We start from the raw sequence: 16,230 nt of genomic DNA, 5'->3' as shown, positions 1-16,230 counted from the left end.
TGCTTTTGAATGGATGAATGAAAGTAAACTTGATATGGGAAGCGATGCATAATTTGTTGGACATGGAAATGTATGCAAAATTTAAGCTTTCTTATGAACAAGCATTCACTCGTGAGAAACTTTTGTTTGTTGGAAATTACATTTGGCTATATATAATTTATCTTGTGCTTATGCGATGTATTTTCCTATTTGTATCTTTGTTTTGGAATGTCAGACAAAATGTACATTCTGGCTATTATGCATACATATTACCAAGACCCTCCAAGGATCAAAAGCAAGATCTTCTTGCTGAAGTTTATAAGGTGATCTAAACTTCTTTTTTAAGTCTCATCTTGCTTCTCTGCAGAAGTTGTAGTTTAGCCATTAAGAGTTTCATTCTGGACTTGGTTTTACTACCTAACGAGCCAGTAACTGCATTGTCGTCCTCTTTTAGTAAAGAATCAAAGTTGGGAAAATCCTCTTTAGCACTGAGGATGTATTTAACTTGTGATTTCAGCTATTCAATCTTATTCTCCTTAGTTACTGCATTCACTATTCTTGAAGTAAGGGGAATTCAAACATTACCTCTTTTCTTTTTCAATTCTTTTAGTAAGAGTTCAGTGAAAAACAAGGTCCTTCAGCTGAAATGATTATAAGTACTAGCATATGCAGTGAATAATTGTGTACTTCACAAAATAATGGTTGAAGTTTGCCCGAGAAGTGTTTTTGCTGCATAAGTGACGAGGTTTCGATGTACAGTGGACAAGAGATCAAGGATTGTTGGTCAGCTGGCCGTTGACCGTTAAGGGCTGCAATTTTCACTTGCTAAGTCATAATTTTTAATTTTTACATATTAAATAATAAATCACTCATAAGTCAATATTGAGCATCGACTGGAATATAAGCATACACAAATCTCTTACTTTGATATCCAAGTCAATCCCTAAAACTTGAAGCATAACATTTAGTACTCAAAGTCATTATGCCATAAAATATATTATCGATTAAATACTCAATTATAACTATAGCTTGATATAAACAGAAAAAGTAGATTCCGACAATTGTTTTAACATATAAATTATAATGCCAAAAACTAGCATAGAAATCCCAAAACAAGTATGGAATAAATTTTATTCCGAGTAAATCAACTAATATGTAATGATATCAAATATAAAAATGTTACTTGAATAATAAAGAAGCGAGTAACTTGGTGTAAAGAAAAAAGGCATTTAATGCCGACCTCAAACTGAAGGCATTGTTCATCACGAGCAAATGTGGGACTTTTGGCGAGCACTTTTACGACCTAAGTAACAACGAATAAAACAGAACATCTTGATAAATAATCAATACTAAAATCACTACAATACCATAGAACTTACTCTTATATTTTTCGATGTGGAAGGCAACTTGGATGACAATCATGCTTTCAGATTTATGAAGGCATTGATTTAGAAGTACTGTAGGGGTTCTCACTTCCCTTTTATTCTTTATGGAATTGTTAGTTGGATGATAAGACTATTCTTTTATTAAAATTATAGGGAAATGGCTTGGAAACAAACAAAATCGTTTCAATTGGGCAACAAAAGGTGCCATTTCTGGTGATGACCAGCATAGTTCCGGCTCAAATAGACATTGCGGAACTAACAAATGGAATATCATGTTGGTTCTACAACAATAACCATTCGTATAATTCTTCTGCTGAATGTGAATCCAATATTTTAATTTTGCTTTATGTAAAAATCTCAAGATTTGAGTTAGAATTTTTTTTGGAATGAATCTTTTGAATTTTAATAAAACGTACTAGAAAGATACAAGACATGACCAGTAGAATTATTTATATGTGCATGCATGTTTTTATAGGATATAATTTTGTTGGAATGCGAAAGTAGAATTATTTATAACTTAAAATTTTTTTCATTTAATAAATAAGATCGTCTAAATATTCACGTGTATATTATATCAAGAGTAAAGGATTATTTTTATCTAAATTCAATGGTCAATTCTTGAATTAAATTCTGAATCTCGAACTTCCAATTTTATTTTTTTTATTACAAGATTTTAACTATTAATTCCAAGAACTTGAAGTTTCAAACCTCCAAATCTTCTATGATATTCTCCAAAATCAAAATTACATCGATGGTGAACACCTTCTTTTAATTAAATAAAGAAATTAGTTCTTGGACTGGACAATTAAATAAAGTATGAAGATAATTATCGTCCCTCTCCAAATTTGAGCACTATAAAATTATGCATTATAATTGTTGGTGGAATTTAGGTTCTATTTAGTCTCTATTTATAAAAATAGAATAGTTTCAATCCTAGTAGAATAATAATTACATATTCAATTAAAGTCAAAATTACATGTGTAGTCCTAGACCTTCAATTACAATTATAATTAGATTTATTAATTTTTAACAACAATTACAGCTAAGTACAAAACTTTATTGTGATTACAATTAAACTCAAAACTATTATAATTACCATAGTTAAATCTCAATAATTTATAGAGCTACCACTGAGACCCGAGATCTATCTAATCGACCTTGGACTACCCAATCTAATTATTAATCTTTGTTTTTTCATTAAAGGCAAAAAACTAATCTCTTGGAATATATAAGATCACAAAAGTCGATAAATCATAATACTTTCATCTGACGTGTCGTACATATATTTTATCCCCGTTCGAGATTTAATAACTAGGTAGGAACATAAATGATCGTTTTGTCCTTCTAATTATTCTCACTAACTTAAGTACAATTTTCTTTAACGGTTCTGCAAACACTGAGCTCAAATTTTAACTGCTCAATAGAAAATACTGAGCTCAAATTTTAACTGTTCAATAAAAAATACTTAAACAGTAACTCTACCCAATCTCAGGGTGATGGTTCCCAACACGAATTCATGTTCTCTATTTCGTTCATTGTCAAGTTCCCAACTCGTTGAGATATTTGAACAATCAAATTAATCTCACTCATTGATGAATCAAAGAATTATTAAAATCACAAAAAGATGTACATAACACTTTCGAAGGATTAGATGAAATACATAGTGGTCAACTGAAATTTAATTCTCCACTCGGTCATGCTATAGCATTAAACTCAAGACGTGATATGTTCAATACATTCCAGGTGTACTACTGTCACCTTTAACTATTTATGTGATAGGACAAATCACAAACTTAAATAGTAAACCGGTCAATGTTGCAACCTCTCAGTACAAATGCCGACCTTTATACATTGTTTGTCAACAAATTATTTATGATCAAATCATAAGTTACGTCACAATGTACTTCTCAACACAAATTTCAACTTATATTGTCACAAGTGATCATTAGTACTCTAATTCGCATGTTCAATAATAAATGAATGCAATAAATAAATAAACCCACAATTTAGTTATTATAAATTATTATTTTATCATAACAAATTTACTCTATGGGCACACAACCAAATATATCTCCCACTTGCCCTAGAGTAGATGTGTCATATCATACAACATCATGTCATATAGATATTCCTTGAAAATTGTAGTAGACAGGATTTCAATAAACGAGTCTACAAGTTCATTCCAATACAATCCTACCAATTATCTCTCATAAGAGATGATATTTTTGTTCAATGTGTTTATCTCTCCAATGAATTTATTGAAGTGCAACCGATTGTCTACGATGGCCTTGCATCTAATGGTTTTCTAGTGTAAAAGTAACACATTTGTATACGAAGAAGTGACAAGAAATATATTGACAACTTGATCGTTTAGATTTCGAGGTCAACGAATTAATGGATAGCAAATTTTATTTATTTCACTTTTTATGACAAAATTTAGAAAATTATTTTTACATGCATGATTACGCCCAAAGTATAACGCGGTGATTGTAGTACAGCTTTGGGGTGTCGTATCCATAGGGAGATGGAAATTTTCTCAAAAAATCAAACAAACTAGGGTTTTCTTAATTTTATGTGGGAATGATTTGTCACTTGGAATAAAAATTAATTATCAATATGCGACATAGGTGAAGCGTCGGAATTCCCCCATTGGATTGGATCAATTGACATCAATAATTCATGTATTTTTCCTCAATTAGAGATTTTCTTCCCAACTCTCTAATCGGAAGATTTAACAATAAAGTCCAATTTAATTCCAATTCTATTGCTAGAATCTAGATTTTCTATAACACATTCGCACATTTTTTTATTGGAACAAGATCAAAGATCGACCATATACATCAAGCATAAGACAGTAATCAATTCGCCAATAAAGTGATATTAAGATTAAAATTCAACAATTATTTCAATCATTCGATAGAAGGAACATGGTTAGATCTATGAATGATTTGATAAAAGTTAAAATAATCTCAACAATAAATAATTCAAATTGTAATTCAACAAGTATTTCGAATATTCGATAGAGAAAGCATGATTGAATCTATGGAAATTCTAATAATTGTTAAACTAATATCAAAAGCATATTCAAGATATGGAAATTCGATTCTAAATTTGTTTAATAATGAAAAACTCAATTACATGAATTAAAGATATCGAAATCACCAAAATCGATTGAGATCCTTCGTTGCTTCACCAGGTTCCTTAGTTTTCCATGGAGTTTCTTGAGCACCAAGATGAAAGAAATAGGTTTGAGGGCGTCTGCCTTCGTTCTGGGCATTTATATCCCGTGAAAATTAGGTTACCAAAAGAGATTCAATCGTATAAGGAAAGTGAGATTTGGCCGCCCAAAAACACTATGCGACCGCATGGTTATTGTCATTGCGGTCGCATGGTTATGCACTTTCAGCCTCTTCAATTCTCGGTATAGGTGTGTGCGACCGCATAGTAGAAAAGCATGCGACCGCATGGTTCCGCCAGACAGCTTTCAGTGTTTTAATCATAACTTTCTTTCCCGATGTTCAATTGAGGTGATTCAAGTTACATTGGATAGCTAACTCAAAGGGACACAATTTTTATTCAGAAGTAATCTCCCAATTCGATCATGTTCCATGTCAAAAATGGGTCCCAACATGAGACTAAAAACTGGTGTGTTAGTTTTCGATTGGAAATTGATGTATTGATCAAACTTTGACGTTATTTCATCCCTTTGACTTCTTTCCTCATCCACTTGACCTCTAACACTTTCGAATCTTCATCATTATCTTAGACACAAGTTTGGATCATTTGCACTTTAGTCCCCGAACTTTCGTTCTCTTCTACTTTGGTCATTTTTCACTTGTTTCTTCCGAATTTCATCTTTTTTTCCAAAATGCAACCTAAACCAAAATATAAGAGTAATGAGTGCATTTTGGCATAATATAATCACATGAGTGCAATAGTTAAGAGGGGAAAATATGGTATTTTACACTCTTATCACACCCCCAACTTGCTTATTGCTAGTCCCTAGTAATTTAATGCAAAGTAAAGCAAATGAGTGATTGGTCTATATTACAAGTGAAATTGTTAAGTTCTAATTCAACAGTAGTTCATTCTCTTTTCAAACTCAACACCACCAGAAATTAACAATGTTATGATCATCAAGATATCAAAAACTCTTGCTAAATGTGTAAGTGTGTGTCAAGCCATAACCATCTTACCGCCAACCCTAACACATGCAACATCGAGTGTATCTCTAGCTAAAGGTCTAGCCCCATAACTCACGGATATTAAAGTGTTTAGTGCGGGATTTTTCTCTATGGAGCTGGGAAAGATGCACACTCAGAACATGGAAGCTTTAATAATTAGCAACAAGCAGACATTGATCACATGATAGGCATACTTTCAAATGAGAATTCATCAACTTCTTACCACAAACCGACTTGAGATCAAAACAGTCAATGCAAAGGGTGTGAAAGGGGTTAAGCTGGGTTATATGAAAAGTAGGGTGAAAAGATTTTAGGGACTTCCAAGTATCTAGTTAGGCATCTCAACAAGTAATTCAACTCCTTTACATTAACACATTCCTTAACCTTTCAATTCCCAACAACAATCCACTCTTTTTTTTTTTCATTTTTTTTTTCAATTTTTTTCTTTCAAATTTTTTTTTTTTGGCATCACCCGAGCACTTATCATCTCTTATCACTTTCCTCGTTACTTTTCTTCTCAAATGGACATTTAACACCTACTATACACTTGGAAGCATAAAGGTGGAAAAATGACTATTTATAGACTTTAATCCAGTGTAAGGAGGTATGGATAACTTAGGCACATGAAAAGAAATGGTTATGTATGTGTATTGGCTCAAAGTGGCTACTAGTGGATTATAATTATGGAAAAGAACTAGTCTGAAGGCTCAAATTCAATCCTAAATTGACTGTTATCATTTCTCAAGTACAAACCACCGTCTTACCACATACCGTGTAATGTCATTCTCAGAAGAAGTTTCCAATTCACACAATCAATGAACACTTATTACATTTTTAATATGTGATAACTCTCAATCCTCACCAATTCTCTCTAAAGAAGGCTCTAGCAGGAGATTCCTCTAGCTACATGTGTTAAACCACTATCTTACTATAAGGCTTGTGTGCACAAAATGAAATATAACAAGTGTCATAATATCCAGATTCTCATAAACACAACCAACTCCTAGTGGCATATTTTGTCACTCAAGCACATAGGCATAGACATGCAGCAACTCAGAAGTCCAGGCAAAAATGTAAACTTTTTCACAATTCCATGATCACACAATTTATCATGCAATGCAATTCACAAACAAAATGTATCCTCCCCCCAACTAAAAGTTACATTGTCCTCAATGCATAAACATGTCTCCAAAAATAAAGAAGGGGAAAGGTATTACCTGAGTACTGCAGTGAATTAACTTAAGTTCGAAGGATGAGAAGCCTAAAAGAACTCAATGGATGGATAATGCAAGGAGTAAAAAATAAACCAAAAAAAATGAATGCAAATCATACTAAAAAGAAAAATCTAAAACTAATATACAAAAAAATAAAGTGAAGGATGAACCTGAGTGAAGCTAAGGGTGGTAAACAGGGTCTGCAAGGGGAATTTCTTCCACTGCAGGCACCGATTGCCCAAAAGCTATTTTGGGACGCTGTCCATTCACTTTGAACACTCTACCATCATTAGGATCCTCAATTTCAACCGCTCCATTTTCAAAGACTCGTAATACCACAAAGGGGCCAGTCCACCTAGAACGAAGTTTTCCAGGATGCTTGTAGAGTCTAGAATCATACAGGTATACTTTTTGATTTGGTTCAAAAGTTTTTCTCAAAATGTTTTTATCATGAAAATCTTTCATTTTTTCCTTGTAGATTCTAGAACTCTCATAGGCCTCATTTCTCAACTCCTCTAACTCAACCAATTGAAATTTCCTAATCTTACCTCCCTTCTCTAGGTCGAAATTAAAATGTTTAATAGCCCAATATGCTCGGTGTTCAAGCTCCATAGGTAAATGGCAAGGCTTTTCGAAAATAAGTCTATATGGTGACATGCCTAGGGAAGTCTTAAAAGCAGTATGGTAAGCCCAAAGTGCATCACTTAATCTTAAAGACCAATCTTTACGATTAGGATTCACCGTTTTTTCCAAAATTTGTTTAATTTCCCTATTAGCCAATTCTACCTGTCCACTAGTTTGGGGGTGGTAAGCAGTAGAGATTTTATGAATAACTCCATATTTTTTCATTAGTGCTTCGAATGAACGGTTGCAAAAGTGTGTGCCTCTGTCACTAATAATGACACGTGGTGTACCAAACCTAGACAAGACATTTTCTTTGAGGAATTTAATAACCGTTTTATTGTCATTAGCTCTACAAACGACTGTCTCTACCCATTTAGACACATAATCCACTGCCACAATAATGTATAGATAACCAAAAGAAGGTGGAAAGGGGCCCATAAAGTCAATCCCCCAACAATCAAACACTTCTATCACTAAAATGGGGTTTAAAGGCATCATATTACGTCGAGACACGGCACCTAATTTTTGACATCTTTCACAGGTTCTGTAATAGGTATTAGTGTCTTTGAACAAGGTAGACCAATAAAAATCACATTGTAGAATTTTTGCAGTAGTCTTTTTTATAGAGAAGTGGCCACCACATGCTTGAGTATGACAGAAACTAAGTATGCTAGGTATTTCTTCATTGGGGACACAACGTCTTAAGATTTGGTCGGGGCAGTACTTAAACAAACATGGGTCATCCCAATAAAAATTACGTACCTGAACCAAAAACTTCCTCTTATCCTTTGTACTCCACTCCTTTGGGATTTCACCTGCAGCCAAGTAGTTCACAATGTGAGCAAACCATGGTAAAGAAGAGACAGAAAATAAATTTTCATCTGGGAATTCATCTCTTATTGGCAAGGTGTTTGTAGTGTCTTCAAAGGTTAGCCTTGATAAGTAGTCTGCTACGACATTCTCCACTCCTTTCTTGTCCTTGATGGTGATGTCAAATTCTTGCAAAAGCAATATCCACCGTATTAATCGCGCCTTAGTATCCTTCTTTGCAAGAAGGTACTTAAGGGCTGCATGATCTGTGAAAATTGTAATGGGAGTAAACTTGTCGAGTGCAAAGACCACAGCTAGTAGCTCTTTTCCAGTTGTGGAATAGTTCATCTGAGCACTGTTAAGAGTTCTACTAGCGTAGTAAATGACAAAAGTTTTACCCTCTCTTCGTTGTCCCAGTACAGCACCTACCGCATAATCACTAGCATCACACATAATTTCAAACGATAGGGACCAATCAGGTGGTTGCATGATCGGTGCAGAAGTGAGCTTGTTAATCAGTGTTTTAAATGCCTCTTGGCATTCTGGGGTCCATTCAAAATTGGCTTCTTTACTTAGAAGGTTACACAAGGGTCTGGATATGGATGAAAAGTTCTATATAAACCTCCTATAAAACCTGCGTGACCTAGAAATGATCTTATGTCTTTGACGATTTTAGGTGTTTGCAATTTGGAGATCAGTTCAATTTTTGATTTGTCGACCTCTATTCCTTTAGAAGAAATTACATGTCCTAAGACAATTCCTGAAGGTACCATAAAATGACATTTCTCCCAATTCAAAACTAATCCTTTTTCCACACACCGGGTCAAAACTCTCTTCAAGTTAAATAGGCATGCATCAAACGAGACTCCAAACACTGTCAAGTCATCCATGAAAACTTCCATGCTCTCCTCTATCATGTCAATAAATATGCTTATCATACATCTTTGGAATGTGGCAGGGGCGTTACAAAGTCCAAATGACATCCTACGAAATGCATAAGTACCAAATGGGCAAGTAAATGTGGTTTTCTCTTGGTCTTCTAAGGCTATTTCAATTTGATAATAACCAGAGTAGCCATCCAGAAAACAGTAAAAAGGATGGCCAGCCACACGCTCCAGGATTCGGTCTAAAAAGGGGAGGGGAAAGTGGTCCATATGGGTGGCAGCATTCAACTTCCTATAATCAATGCACATGTGCCATCCAGTCACTGTTTTTGTTGGGACCATTTCACCTACTTCATTTTTTACCACTATGACACCAGACCTTTTAGGGGCTACCTGTGTAAGACTAACCCATTTACTATCTGCAATAGGATAAATGATACCTGCATCTAACAGTTTCAGCACTTCATTTTTCACAACTTCTTTCATTATCGGGTTTATCCTACGCTGTGGGTCTCTTTTAGGGGTGGCTCTTCTTCTAAATGAATCCTATGTGAGCAAATTAGAGGACTAATACCCTTAATGTCAGCTATGGTCCAACCTAATGCAGATTTGTGTTCATTCAGAATGTTTAAAAGTTTCTCACATTGTAATGCATCCAATTCTGAAGAAATAATTACAAGAAAAGTATCACCTGGTCCAAGGAATTCATGTTTCAATCCTGGGGGTAGCGGTTTCAAATCTGGTTTGGGGCTCTCAATGCTTGATCGTTGCTGGCCGCCCGTCCTTTCTGGCAATTCTTCAAATTTGGGTTGCCATGGTGATATCCCATAGTCCTGAAATTTTGCAAAAATAGCACAAATGTTAGCATATTCTTCATCATTAACACTTGCTGGAATTGCAGAATTCAAAAGAAAAAGATTTAAGGGGCCAGAATTTGTAGTCTCAAGTGCCTCCTCCTGAGTGAGTGCCTCAATCATATGTGTGTGGTGGCACTCATCACTTTCCATTGATTGCTTCGTAATGTGGAAAATGTTGACTTCTAGAGTCATATTCCCAAAAGACAATTTCATTAGACCATTCCTGTAATTTATAAGGGCGTTAGCTGTGGCGAGGAAAGGTCTACCAAGAATAATAGGAATTTTAGAATCAACATTAACATCAACCTTCACATCCAAGACTAAGAAATCAACGGGGTAGTAGAATTTATCAATTTGAACCAACACATCTTCAACTACTCCCCTAGGTCTTATAGTGGATCTATCAGCTAGTTGTAGAACCACAGAAGTGGGTTTAATTTCACCAAGACCTAATAGTAAGTATATGGAATGGGGCATGAGATTAACACTGGCTCCCAGATCAAGGAGAGCTTGTGCAAACTCATGGTTCCCAATGACACAGGAAACAGTTGGACAACTAGGGTCCTTATATTTCGATAGGATCCTTTATTCAATCACAGCACTCACTTGTTCGGTCAAGAAGGCAGTCTTCTTGACAATGTGTTTCCTCTTCATAGTGCACAAGTCCTTAAGGACTTTTGCATATGTAGGAACTTGTGAAATTACATGCAAGAGTGGAAGATTGATTTTTACTTGCCTAAGGTGTTCTAGGATCTCATTGTGTTGATTGACTGATTTTGGGCTAAGCTTAAGGGCTTGTGGAAAAGGTACCCTCGATGGATTTCCTACTGCCTCATCACTAGGGCTACTTTCTTCAGACTCACTAGACTCCTTTTCATTTTCCCTAGGTTTTGAAATTGGTTCTATAACCTTCCCAGATCGAGTGGTGATGGCATTTGCTTCCTTAAGGTTACTCTCTCCTGAACCTGAGGTTTGAGCCATATGCCGTCCCTTAGGATTAGGTTGAGCTTGTGCTGGAAATTTTCCACGTTCCCCCACAGTTAAGGCATTGGTCAATTTAGACACATGATTTTTTATCTCCTTATTTTCCTCCACTACCTAGTTAATCATAGTCTCAAACTTCTGATTAGTCTTACCTTGTGCCTCTATGAATGCATGTAGGGTATCTTTTAAAGAGTTCCTAGAGGGTGTGGGTTGATATGATGGTGCACTGTAAGTTCTATTTGATTGGGTAGTTTGTTGGTTTTCAGATTTCCAGCTGAGATTGGGATGATTACGCCACCCTGGGTTATAGGATTCGGAGAAAGGAGAATAGGGCTTCCTATATGTGCCTAAGGCATTACAATGTTTCTCATAAACCTCTCTCATCTCAATTAAAGTGGTGCACTCTTGGGCTAGGTGATCTACTCCACCGCACACAAAACAAGGTTCCAAAGATTCAACACGTGAAACAGTTTGTGCAGGTTTAGAGCCTTTAGCACGCAAGGTCTCAAATTCCTTAGTAAGGGCTTCCACTTTGGCCTTAAGAATATCTTCTTCCCTAAGTTGATAGATACCTGTACTAGTGGGGTTTCCTGGAGGTCGTGGCCTATTGGTACTATCAGTAGGGCTAGGTCCTGTCCAAGTATGAGCTTTCTCAGCAAGATCGTCTAGATACTCTATGGCCTCATCCGGATCCTTTTGCAGGAAATCACCGTTACACATCATCTCTACGAATTGACGTTCCCTAGGTGTTAATCCCTCATAAAAGTAACTAACTATACGCCAGCTCTCATAACCATGGTCAGGACAAAGGGCTTGTAGCTCTTTAAATCTCTCCCAGGCCTGATATAGGGTCTCACTATCCTTTTGGGTAAAAAATGAGATTTGCTTCTTAAGGGCGCTAGTCTTATGGTGGGGAAAGTATTTATTAAAAAATGCTTGCGTCATTTCAGCCCATGCACCAATTGAACGTGGTCTCAACGAATATAGCCAGGTTTTTGCTCTCTCTTTAAGTCAAAATGGGAAAAATTTTAACCTGGCTCCATCCGTTGTACCATGTTGATTGTGGAAGGTTGCAACTGCCTCCTCAAATTCCCTAATATACACGTATGGGTTTTCACTGTCAAGTCCATGAAAAGTGGGAAGAAGTTGAATCATTCCTAGTTTTAGTTCCATACATGGCATATTGGGCGGAAACATTATGCATGATTGTGTGGATGTATGTGTGGGGCGCAAATAATCATGCAAAGTCCTATAAGGCGCATCGCCGTGTTCACTATCAGACATAGTGTTATGTGTTGAGGTGTTCGTGGCAATTGATGCAGTAGCAAAATAAGGGTTATATTGAGATTCAAACACTGGATAAGGTGTTCCAGTAGAACTCCCTTGATTGCCTCGATCCCTGCTCATCAAACACAAAAAAAACAAAAAAACAAAAACAAAGAAAATGTGAAAACAAAATAAAAATAACACTAAAAAAATAAAATTAAATCAAATAAAAATAAAGGAAAAGGAACGATGTCACCCTTTTTCGGTCCATCCATTGATTAATTGTACCGTCTCCCCGACAACGGCGCCAAAATTTGATTACGCCTAAAGTATAACACGATGATTGTAGTACAGCTTTGGGGTGTCGTATCCACAGGGAGATAGAAATTTTCTCAAAAAATCAAACAAACTAGGGTTTTTGTAATTTTATGTGGGAATGATTTGTCACTTGGAATAAAAATTAATTATCAATATGCGACATAGGTGAAGCGTCGGAATTCCCCCATTGGATTGGATCAATCGACATCAATAATTCATGTATTTTTCCTCAATTAGAGATTTTCTTCCTAACTCTCTAATTGGAAGATTTAACAATAAAGTCCAATTTAATTCCAATTATATTGCTAGAATCTAGATTTTCTATTACACATTCGCACATTTTTTTATTGGAACAAGATCAAAGATCGACCATATACATCAAGCATAAGACAGTAATCAATTCGCCAATAAAGTGATATTAAGATTAAAATTCAACAATTATTTCAATCACTTGATAGAAGGAACATGGCTAGATCTATGAAGGATTTGATTAAAATTCGCCAATAAAGTGATATTAAGATTAAAATTCAACAATTATTTCAATCATTCGATAGAAGGAACATGGCTAGATCTATGAAGGATTTGATAAAAGTTAAAATAATCTCAACAATAAATAATTCAAATTGTAATTCAACAAGTATTTCGAATAATCGATAGAGAAAGCATGTCTGAATCAATGGAAATTATAATAATTGTTAAACTAATATCAAAAACATATTCAAGATATGGAAATTCGATTCTAAAATTGTTTTAATAATGAAAAACTCAATTACATGAATTAAAAATGTCGAAATCACCAAAACCGATTGAGATCCTTCGTTGCTTCACCAAGTTCCTTAGTTTTCCATGGAGCTTCTTGAGCACCAAGATGAAAGAAATAGGTTTGAGGGCGTCTGCCTTCGTTCTGGGCATTTATATCCCGTGAAAATTAGGTTACCAAAAAAGATTCAATCGTATAAGGAAAGTGAGATTCGGCCGCCCAAAAACACTATGCGACCACATGGTTATTGTCATTGCGGTCGCATGGTTATGCACTTTCAGCCTCTTCAATTCTCGGTATAGGTGTGTGTGACCGCATAGTAGAAAAGCATGCGACCGCATGGTTCCGCCAGACAGTTTTTAGTGTTTTAATCATAACTTTATTTTCCGATGTCCAATTGAGGTGATTCAAGTTGCATTGGATAGCTAACTCAAAGGGTCACAATTTTTATTCAGAGGTCATCTCTCAATTCGATCATCTTCCATGTCAAAAATGGGTCCCAAAATGAGACTAAAAACTGGTGTGTTAGTTTTCGATTGGAAATTGATGTATTGATCAAACTTTGACGTTATTTCATCCCTTTGACTTCTTTCCTCATCCACTTGACCTCTAACACTTCCGAATCTTCATCATAATCTTAGACACAAGTTTGGATCATTTGCACTTTAGTCCCCGAACTTTCGTTCTCTTCTACTTTGGTCATTTTTCACTTGTTTCTTTCGAATTTCATCTTTTTCACCAAAATGCAACCTAAACCAAAATATAAGAGTAATGAGTGCATTTTGGCATAATATAATCACATGAATGCAATAGTTAAGAGGGGAAAATATGGTATTTTACACTCTTAGCAATGCATGCTCTTTATCTTCATTGAAACTAATGATTATATTCACATATACATAGCAATGATCAGTTGGTGCACCAAAATTTGAAATAATTCAAATTCAAAAGTACAAAGAGTCACGTGGTGAGATAGAATGCATTGGCCTTATTTAGTGGAGATTAAAGTTATATTTTTAGTAAATTTTGATGAAAGTTGACAAAATGTGTGGTTGAAAATTGTGGATCCCATGAACTATATGGTTAAGATTAATTGTTGACTTTGACTTCAATTAAAATCCGATTTTTAATCCTTACCAAACATGGGATGAGTCTTTGTTTATTTTATCTAAAAAATAAATTTTTTAACATATTTGACAAGAATTAATGAAATGAGTGATTGAAAAGTTAATAAAAATTTTGAATACTATGAAATGTCTGATTAAAATTGAATTTAGAAAAAAAATAAAAAAAAATATTATAATTATTGACATTGCGAGTGGGATACTTCTTGGGTGATCATAGGGGCAATAAGGGAATGTACTTCTAATGATCATAAGAGGATGGTCCATTCTATTGATCGATATTATATTGGCCATTGGATTGATGATTATTGATATTTAAATTGTGCAAAACTCTATTCGATGAATAGGAAGTGGGTCAAGGGCCCAATGAAAGGAAAATATTTCAAATGAAATTATTTCGAGTTAACTTTGATAAATATTTGAATAAGATTCATTTTAGCATGGTGTTTTAAAGAAATGACATGGCATCATATACTCATATTATTTACACTCAAAATATGCATGATTTTTACTTATTGGGCATTAGCTTAAGTAGTTCCTACATTGTAGGTGAGCATGAAATTTCATAGAAGACATGACTAGCTATGAACCTCTTATGGGATTCCGAAGTTTGATGTACATGGATGACAATTTGTAGGATTGTTTTGTGGCCAGTTTGTTTTGATCTTATAATCTATTATATTATATATTGAGAATCATGTATTGTCTATATATGATTTTTGAAATGGTATGGTGGATACTTTTGTAATTCTCAAAGTAAATATGTTGAGATTTGGTTATGTAGTATTTGGTCATAACATACTATATGTACATCATAGGTGGTTAGGTGAGAATATACAGGGACATTATTGTGAAGATGTTTATTTCAATTTTTCATGTAAAAAATAAAATGTAGAATCATATGTCTAGGTCGGTTCATGAAATTTTATTCCAACATAGGTTAATGTATTTTGTCTATATGAATGGGGTTTGACAATTGGGGCACCATTATTCCAAATAATTAAAATCAGGCTTGGGCGCGGTTTGATTTGGGTTGGTTTCAACTCCAACTCGAAACTAAAACCAAATTAGTCGATTTTGGTGAATTTCAATTCAAACCAACCCACTTTAACTCTTAAAATTGAACCGAACCGAACCAAATCAGTTTTGTTTGATTATTAGTCGATTTGGACTTTTAGTCCAAATTGAATTTAGAAAAAAATTGTCCAAGTTTGGGTCCAATTAGATAACAAGAACTAAAATAACTAAATAACTTTATATTACGAGAATTATTGACTAATAAATAAAATCAGGTTACTAGAGACAAATTAATAGAAAACTTAGGGATTTTGTTGCCTTTTTGTAGATTATGTAACCTGACTGCCTGAGTAAGGAAAAAAAAACTAAATATAACATAATGAGTTTGTGAAAGAAAGTTTTTAGTACTATTTACTTACCGACAATATAATAGTTTGGAGGAAATCGTGATGGTTATGAGATTAGGGTTTATCTTTATATTTTTTTTTCTTAAAGAAAAGGTAAACATACAAGTAGATTGAGTTGGTTCGGTTAACCAGCGATTTGAGGCTTCAAACCATGATCGAACCAAATAACCATGGTTTTATTTAAAAGAAAATCAAACCAAACCAATTACATGTGTCAAAATGACCCAAACCGACCCAAGTTGGTTCGGTTTGATTGGTTTGGTTGGTTTTTTGAATTTTTTGCCCAGGCCTAATTATGAAATTCAAAAATAGGATTCATCCCTTATTTGGTGGAGTCTAAAATCATATTCTTAGTAAATTTTAATAAAAGTTGATGAAATGTGTGGTTGGATGTTGTGGATCCCTTGAAATATATGA

At 34.6% G+C, this 16,230-nt stretch overlaps 1 pseudogene; it reads right to left on the bottom strand.

Annotated features, from left to right (window-relative positions):
- Positions 1–6,942: 6,942 nt before the first annotated feature.
- LOC111378297 lies at positions 6,943–15,985 on the bottom strand (annotated as a pseudogene).
- Between the last annotated feature and the right edge of the window lie 245 nt (positions 15,986–16,230).

The sequence above is a fragment of the Olea europaea genome, unplaced genomic scaffold (genome assembly GCF_002742605.1).
Source record: "Olea europaea var. sylvestris unplaced genomic scaffold, O_europaea_v1 scaffold180, whole genome shotgun sequence".
Taxonomy (NCBI): Eukaryota; Viridiplantae; Streptophyta; class Magnoliopsida; order Lamiales; family Oleaceae; genus Olea; species Olea europaea.
Note: the sequence above shows the minus strand (reverse complement) of the source record. Positions and strands in the feature narration are given on the sequence as shown.